Genomic DNA, 7,805 nt, shown 5'->3' on the forward strand with positions numbered 1-7,805 from the left:
TTTTGTTTCTTAAGGTTTTTGCAATTACCTAAAAACTTTGCGCGAATCTAACAATTCTGACTTTGAATTCGGATTTGACAGCAAAAAATACATGGAATTACACAAAATTTTTTTCACTTTTTGATTCTATTTCATCTTTTTTAGCATTTATTGAGTTTATCTCAAATATAGGAACAAATTTGACAATTCTGACTTCGCATTCGGATTCTGCAGAAAAAAATACATGGGAATAGACTTTTGTAGTGTCTCGACCAAACCACTTTTTTATTTTGTGTGCCTGTGTAATTATTAGTAAGTTACAAAAAGCACCCAACACACGAAGCAAGTATTTTTGGATCAAATTAAAATTGATTGAATTGAACACAACTTGAAATCACAACACGCAAAACGCAAAATCTAGATGTACACATGAAGAGGTACCAGTTTCGCACTTTAAAAAATTTTAAGATGCTGGAACATTATTGAAAATTAGGCTGAAAACTACAAAAATTAACTATTTTTTTAAATTTATCCAGGTTTGGAGCCCGCAATTCTGTCTCAAAGTCACAAAAAATGTTAATTAGATAAAAATCTCGATATATAAGAAAAGATATTTCAATGGACTAAAACATTTTGAAATTTGAACTTTTTTATAGTAAAAAATTGATTTTCTTATTTTGCTAACATCTGCAAATCATAAATCTTTACTGATTTCTTTGAACCTCATATGTAATATTAATTGGGCCGAAATCTCGATATATAATTGAGGATATTTTAATCAAAGAAAAAGTTTTGAAATCTCAACAGCAACATCTTCGATGCAAAAAGTCACGCCAAGTACAAATTGTCTCAATTTTCAAAACAATTTATGAAATAAGTGTTAGCTAAGTAAAATATATCTACATCTGCATCTGAATTATTTAAATATTACTCAAAATTTTTTCATTACTTCCTGTGATACAAATTTTTATTAATTAGAAAAATCGATTTCAATTATTGATTTTGATAATTGTTTAACTGTATTTAAGTGGTTTTTTAACTTACACACATATTTTAAAAATATTATTGAAGAAACTAATTAAAATCTAAGCTGGTCATACATATTATTTGGTTAACATTCATTTCACAAATTGTTCTAAAAGTTGAGACAATTTTTCATTGGCGTAAGTTTTTGCATCCAAGATATTTTTCATGAGATGATAATTTACTTGCGAATAACTTTATGAAATATTTTTGTTGGGTTCTTGTTGGTTTTCTTTCCCATATTAATCATTTCAGCGCGTGCAGCTGTATTATTTTCATCATTTCTTCTTCTTTTTGTACATATTCGATAGTTATGATCTCGCTTTAAGCGATATTCATCGCCTTCTTTCACAACAATTGCAGGGCAACCTCTCTTCCTTTTTGAGCATCTAATAATAATTTTATTTTTAAAAATTTCATCAAAACATAATGAAACAAGTAATCTTTGAAAAGTAAATTTTCTTCTTTATATTCCCTATGACCTACGCGTGAAAATATACATAAAATTAATTTTAAAAGCTCAATTGGTTAAATCTCCGTCCTTTGCAGTGGGTTTTTACCTTTTTTTTTATAAAAATTTGTCACCTAAAGGGTGACATTTTACTTATTATGAAAAATTTTAACGCGATTTTTTCGAAAATTTTATTTTGGTAGATAGCACCCTTTTTAGACTCGGTCACATATATAAATAAAAACTCATAAATAAAATTAAATTTCAAAAAAATAAATTCCTCTGAATCTTTTTTATTTAAAATTAGTTTTACGTAAAATACCTGAAAATTTTGCCGCACTTATCTGGATTGAAACGAAAACCGATGTATGTTATCGATGACATTTCTCACACGTGACACAGGATAAGAAACCAATAAAAAACATTTAAACATTTACAAACGAACTTATTAATAATATTATAGACATAGAAAATAAAATGCGAATGGAGAAAAATTCTTTTATCGTGTCAAAAAATCAAACAATCTGAATAGAGAAACATTTTCAACTACAAAAATGAGTTTCATTTATTTTTTATATTGAGGTTGAGTTCTTATTAGTAAACACTGTGTTTAAAACAATAAATGATGAACGTGATTAGGTGTTACCTAACGAAATTTTTGCGCTAAGCAAGAATCCGATGTCCAAAATGCTCTATTACGTTAGGTTTTTGATAAAAATAGGGTTTAAACCCCTAAAAAATCATTTTGGCACTTTTTGAAAAATCACGGAGCAAAATCTTGACGCGATACAAACTTTGCTATTTTCAGAAATTAAAACGTGAATCGTTCTCTTTTAAATGAGCCTTCAGCCGACTCATGTGCTTCAACCCTTGAAACACGGGGTGAATTTTTATCTAGAGGTCAGATAATTTAAAAATATTAATTTTAGAATTGTGTTGGACAATTATACGTAAAAAATAAAAACTTTAACACTCTAATACAACTTGACGATGCGAGTGGCAAAGCACGGTTAACGTACGACATCCGTGAAGGAAAACACAGTAAAAACCTGGACTCATTTTTGTAGAACTTCAAAATGAGTATGATATGATATTCATTTTGAGTTCGGTTTTTTTCTGTGAAATGAAGACATATTTACGTAAAAAATGCGCGTACAATTTAGCAATGCAACGATTTAGTTTCACATGTCGAAAATGTAAACTAACCAAACAAATTAATTTTACACTCACCGTTACAATCACACACACAGTGTGCAAAGAAAAAAACCATTTCTCAGTGGGGTAAATTGACAATATTTTTTGTAATTTTGCAGCCCCATTTAAAATTGCTCTTCACACTATCGTAAATTTACAGAACTTTCTATTTTTAACCTCAAAGTCATTAACTTTAACATTTTGAATACTGTAAAATTGCACTATTTTGAAACAAAAATTTTTATAGAATCTTGTAATTATACTGTTCCAAACAGAAAAATTAACCTGATTTTTTACAATTATAATAAATTATCACATTTTTTCACTTAAATAATAAACATTTCAGTTGCACTCTGTTAACTATACAAGACAACAACAATGAACTATGTATATGCTTGAAACGACTAGAAACCATAAGGGTGAAATAACATGGATGCGTAAAAAGTAAAACTTCATCTGGAAATGCATGAGTGTAAGTGAAATAGACAGACAGCCTATCCTTTTCATACTCATGTATTTCCGGATGAAGTCTTACTTTTTACGCATCCATGTGATTTCACCCTAAGTTTGTATAATGGTCGTTTTACATGTACGGTAGTGTTCAAATATGCCTTCCCTGTTAGATCGTGTCACACTCATATGTTTCCATGGCAACGTATGAGTGCGACACGATCTAACAGGGAAGGCATATTTGAACACTACTGTACATATGATATTAAAGCCAAAGCAGAATAGAAATTTAACTGGAATCTTAATCGTAGCCTTAACGATCAGAATGAGTAAGTGAAGGATAGTTATCTATTACTATCCTTCATCTACTCATTCTTAGCGTTAAGGTTACGATTAAGGGTGAAATCAAATGAATGCGCAATGCGTTGCTTCACAACGAGAAAGAGAAGGATATAAGAATATGTTTATCCTTTTCTTTCTCATTATGAAGCAACGCATTACTCATCCATGTGATTTCACCCTAAGATTCCGGTTAAATTTCTATTCTGCTTTGGCCAATGATATAGGCCTAAGCAAAACTAATTCTTGAATGGGAACGCAAACGGAATGGAATGAGTAAGAGAATGATAGGCATAATCTTTGTCCGTCTCTTACTCATTCCATTCCGTTTGCGTTCCCGTTCAAGAATTAGTTCTGCGTTGGCCTTCGGGTGAAATCACATGGACGCGTGATGCATTGCTTCATAATGAGAAGGAAAAGGAAAAAAGTATATCTTTATCCTTTTCTTTCTCATTATGAAGCAACGCATTACTCATCCATGTGATTTGACCCTAAGGGTGCAGTAGAATACTAGAATAGTGCAACAAATTTGACCAATCAGATTATTCGGTTTTTCAACACCTTCTCTGATTGATCAAATCTATTCCACTATTGTACTATTAGGTATTATTTCTTGTGACGTCACAGGCTAATGGAAAGGTGCCAAAGTCCCCACGCGACATTTCACCCACTTTCCTTAGGCAGGGAACCCTGCAATGGGGATTTCCCTACCTAGAGAAAGTGGATAAAATGTCGCGTGGGAATTTTAGCACCTTACCAGTGAAGTCGATCGCTGGAGCGACAACAAGCCACATTACAAAGAGAACGATTTCAAGTTAACCTCAAAATCTTCTTCTTCTTATTGTTTATATGGCCTCTTGTATGAACAGATAGCCAGTACTTGTTAATGCCGTGACCTCAAAATCTTATATTTGATAGCTGCTCGACCAATGATATTGTTTGTTGTCCCTCTTTCGATCGACGTTATTAGCCTCTGACGTCACAAGGTATAATACCAAATTCTACCTAAATCCTAAAGGACTAAGCAGAACTAATTCTTGAACGGGAACGCAAACGGAATGGAATGAATAAGAGAAGGATAGACGTAATTTTTGTCCTTCTCTTACTCATTCCATTCCGTTTGCGTTCTCGTTTAAGAATTAGTTCTGCTTAGGCCTTAAGGCCGGCGTCCCATGACAACGTTTTAACGTGCGTCGTAATGAGAAAGAAAGGGATAAAGGTATACTTCTGTCCTTTTCTTTCTCATTACGACGCACGTTAAAACGCTGTCATGGGAACGCAAACGGAATGGAATGAGTAAGAGAAGGACATACATAATCTTCTTTTTGGTATGAAATTGATTCGGAGAGATTGATAAATTCTATACCTATATACATAATCTTTGTCTTTCTCTTACTCATTCTATTCCGTTTGCGTTCCCGTTCAAGAATCAGTTCTGTTTAGGCCTTTAGTGTATACTTGAAGGCGATTCCAGAATAGGTGCAAAAGGTAAGCGCAAGCGTAAGTGCAAGTACAAACTCCATGAGTGCAAAAGAGATAGATATAGTCTCTATTATCTATAATTATATGTATATATACATAATTTTAAGGTTATATTTGTCTGCTACACGTGCTATATTAATTTATTTGTCCGTTTGGTATAAAGAAATAATAAAAAGTAAGAATGAAAGTTTTCATCAATTTTGTTTTAAATAAAATATTGCAGTGTTGTATATGTGACGCGATCTGAGGAAAGGGACCTTAGAAGCAAATCACTTTAAGGTTATGTTTGCAATTTTGGAATGAAAATACGCAAAGAGGATTAACTTTCGATTTAAATCATTAATGTTTAAGTTTTCTTTAGGGATGAAATATTTAAAAAAAACTGATTTCAATTGTCAATAGTTAGCAAGGAACTTTTAATCAAGAGAAATAAAACCAAACATAACCTTAAAGTAATTTGCTTCTAAGGTCCCTTTCTTCAGATCGCGTCACATATTTTTATCCACACGGCATTATTAGTAGTTTTCTATGGCAAAATTTCAATACAAATGAAAAATTAAACATATTTTCTGAACTGTGAGTTATTAAAATAATAACTTATAGCTTTAGATACTTATTAACCAAGTTTCAAAGGTCAAATTTTGATGATTTTGAACATCTTGATTATATTCAATATTGTTTTGCTGCTTTCGAATTCTGTCCTATTTCATTATAGCTTTCATACATATAGCATACATATAGCCATTACCAGGTTTTAAAAATAGCGTTCATAGTTGTATTTCAAAAATTATACTAAAAATGACATACTGCGCATGCGCAAATATACGGAGGAACACAGGCACCCTCTAGCATACCCCTAGATGCCTGGGTGCCGTCATTAAAAACACGGCTTTATACTAGCTTGTTCCTACGTTCCGCATGCTGGCGTGTAGGCGCTTCCGTACTAATGGGATTTGCACTTCTACTTGAACCTGGACTTCCCTTTTGTACCTATTCTGAAATCGCCTTGAAGGTGATTCCAAAATAGGTGCAAAAGGCAAATGCAATTGCAAATCCCATAAGGGCGCATGCAATTTCTCTTGCTTTGCAACTTTTGTCCTTATTCTCCTTCTTAGAAAGAGAAGGACAAACGTTGCAATGCAAAGCAAATTGTATGTATTCTAGAAGCGCACTAAGTGCAAAAGAGATATAGAGTCTATCTATCTTTTTTGCACTCATTGGATTTCCACTTGTACTTGCACTTGGATTTGTCTCTTGCACCTATTCTAGAATCACCTTGAAGGCGATTCTACACTGTAAATAAAATTTTGTGACGATTTAGGCTGGAGTCCCAAGACAGCGTTTTAACGTGCGGCGTAATCGAAGAGAAAAGGAAGGAGAAAAGGATCCAAAAAGGATCCTTTTTTTTCTTATTACGACGCACGTTAAAACGCTGTCGTGGGACTCCAGCCTTACACGCCCAATGTAGAATAGCTTATTCAATAATGCTGAATTACATGTCGAATGTAACACATGTCTGACAAATTAAATTACACGCTACGTGTAAAATCATAACGTTCAGTAGTGATAAATTAAAATGTTTGACGTTGTAAATTTACAAAGCATAATAAATTAACATTCTCGAATAAGTTATTTTACATTCGGCGTGTCAATCGACCCAAAAGTTTTTTTTACAGCGCAAGTGCAAATGTATATTCCATGAGTGCAAAAGAGATAAATAGACTCTCTATTTCTTTTGCACTCATGGAATTTGCACTTGTCTTTTGCACCTATTCTGGAGTCGCCTTGACAAGTATGCTCCAATTCAGAAAGGCGATTCCAGAATGAGTGCAAAAGGAAGGTGCAAGTGCAAGTACAGTGGAGTGCAACAATGCCTTCTCAATTAGAACGTGTCGCACTCATGGAAACATAAGAGTGCGACAAATTCCAACTGGGAAGGCAAAGTTGCAGTATACTGTACAACTGCAAATCCCATGCGTGCAAAAGAGATTGATAGACTCTCTATCTCTTTTGAACTCATGGGATTTGCACCTATTCTGGAATCGCCTTCACTTAGGGAGCAGTCACAACTCTGCATGCACAACCAATGCATGAGAGTGAAAAAGACAAAGGGCGCGGTAACAGCTCGTCATGCAAACAGGGTACATGCAGATTTCCATGAGAGTGAAAAAAACAAAGCTTGTTGGCTACCTTCCTCGCTCTTGTAAGTTACCATGGAAACCTGCATGCACTGGCTCTACATGCATAGCTGTGAACGCTCCCTCATTTCAAAATAAAGGTGTTTTTTCAAGAGTGAAGAGTAGAGTGCAAACATATCTTCTCAGTTGCAATGTGTCGCACTCATATGTTTCCACGGCAACGTATGAGTGCGACACGATGCGATGGGGATAGTATTATTGTACAATAGAATCCAATAATGCCTTCCTTCAGGGAAGGCACTAATCTAGAATGGTTTGCTCACTTTCTATATGACTTCGTAAATATGGACAAACTCATATTTGATTGGTTGATGTTTAAAATCATATAGAATGTGGGAAAACCATTTCCGATTAGTGCGTTCCCTGAGGGAGGGCATTATTGGATTCTACTGTACACTACTGAACACATGCAAAAGAAAAGGACAAAAATGTATTAATTTCCATTTTAAAAATGTTGTTTACTTACCTTTGAATCAATATTTACAAATGGTACCTTAATTTTCAGATCTTCTCAGCATATAATATAAACACCATCAAGCATAAATATAAATGACACCTAGAGCAAACGAGCTAGGTGTCAGGATGATCACTTGGCTTCAAAAAGTGTTCAACAATACTAATTTTTATTTAAAATGAAGAAATTCCCGTAGCCGAGGTCGAAATGACATCTAGTGCAAACGAGCTGGGTG

This window comes from Leptopilina boulardi, unplaced genomic scaffold (assembly GCF_019393585.1).
Source record: "Leptopilina boulardi isolate dan_hultmark-lab unplaced genomic scaffold, ZJU_Lbou_2.1 LbouV2_36, whole genome shotgun sequence".
Lineage (NCBI taxonomy): Eukaryota > Metazoa > Arthropoda > Insecta > Hymenoptera > Figitidae > Leptopilina > Leptopilina boulardi.